This window comes from Elephas maximus, chromosome 6 (genome assembly GCF_024166365.1).
Source record: "Elephas maximus indicus isolate mEleMax1 chromosome 6, mEleMax1 primary haplotype, whole genome shotgun sequence".
Taxonomy (NCBI): domain Eukaryota; kingdom Metazoa; phylum Chordata; class Mammalia; order Proboscidea; family Elephantidae; genus Elephas; species Elephas maximus.
Genome location: NC_064824.1, coordinates 61,004,969 through 61,006,761, shown reverse-complemented (window position 1 = coordinate 61,006,761; position 1,793 = coordinate 61,004,969).

The following is a 1,793-nucleotide window of genomic DNA, read 5'->3' as shown; positions in this document are numbered from 1 at the left end:
TCCTATATTTGACCTCAACCATTTCCAAACACTGATGTTGAATATTACCCCTTCAAAAATTTCTTATTTTAAAAATAGTCTCCTGGGTTTTATACAACTGTTGTTGAAATTCAGAAAATTGAAAAGGTTCCAATTGGTTCCTTTATGAAAATGCTGTATATTAAACACAAATAATGTATACCTTCTGCATTTGTTTACCGGCCACCCCACTCCCCCTCCCCTCCTCTCCTCTCCTTCCCCCCTCTGCCCTTCCCTGCCCCCCTCCCCCTTTTCCCACCTCCCCAGGCACCCTCATAAGCACCCCCATGCTAGTACCCTTCCACAGGTTGCTGTAAAAAAATTAGCCTAGTGTCCCTACAAAAATACCTGGGGCAAGAAAGGACAAGGCCAGCAAATGAAGGCAGGGGAAAAAAAAAAAAAAAAGGCAGGCCTTATTTGTGTAAAAATATGGTATGTCTTCTTTTCATGATGGAAAGTTGGGAGTATTCATATACGAGAGGAGGATCTACAGATGTCCACTAGTATTCCACTCCTTATAGGTATAATTTTTAAACTCAATAGAGAAGCTGAAAAATTGTATTTATACCTCATCTTATTTTTTAGTGTAATAAAGGAGATGAGGAGCTTTATAAAGCAATAATAAATTTGCTTTAATAAGAAGAAACTTTGGCTTTCATTGTACTCTTAAGGGGGAAAAATTATAGCAATGCTTGGCATTTTTTAGCATTTCCAGGACATCTGAAACTTAATATGTTTTGTGTCTATGTAGGTGAGAAGGTGGCTGAGTGTGTGTATGTGTACATACTCAAACACACATGAATGTTCATATTTCATATTTCCATAATAGCTACTAAAAACAGAATCCATCAATGAGAATAATTCCAGGACATGACTGACATAGATGAAATCATTAAACTTGATAAATGGTGGCGTACTGGGGAAATCTTTGTTTAGGGTTATTTTATTAAATCCCCATTTTTTAAGTGCAGCATTGTCTTGTGTTATGTAGACAATCAGAAAAGTATATGATCTAAAACTATAGTGCTTTGTCCATAAAAATAATTGGATCTCAAACTGATAGACTTGTAAACTTGTATTCTATAGCTTTAAGAGTTAACATGGAGCGCTATTGCATGTCAATTTAGATAGAAATCATTTGAATGTGTTCAAAATTATCATTGCATTATTTTATTAATCTTCACACATCTGTTGAATAACATTTACAGCACAACTATATAAATCCATTAAATAGATAAATGTTTTGATTATCTTTTATTGTTTATTTTTCATCTTCAGGGATTCATTACATTGACTATACCTTTCAAAACATAATCTACAGCTTAATTAAGCCTTGCAGTTATAAATTTTGAGCCAACATATTAAGAGAGAAGTTATTGCTTTTGAGGATACGATATTACTAATGAATGTTTTGCTCCGCGACACCACCACTAGTATGAAATTCTAAGTCTATCCAAAAGAAACTGTCCTTAATTTCACCATTCAGAGATCGTAAGTCAACTTTTTATGTACTGTAAGCTCCTTAGGAACAAAATCCAAACCCACTGATGGCTGAGTAAATTTCACAGCTTGTAGAAAAGACACATATCATTGTAACGTGTGAAATTTTAATCAAAAATGTTATGAAGGAGAAAGGTAAACTGACTGCTATAATTAATGTGCTCTGACACAGAGATTTAGCTGGCACATTTGTGGACTGTGCTCTGCAACGTTAACTGTTCCATTGCTTAAGGACTGCCAGAGTTTGAGGAGTTCTTATGTTATGGCTTTACCAC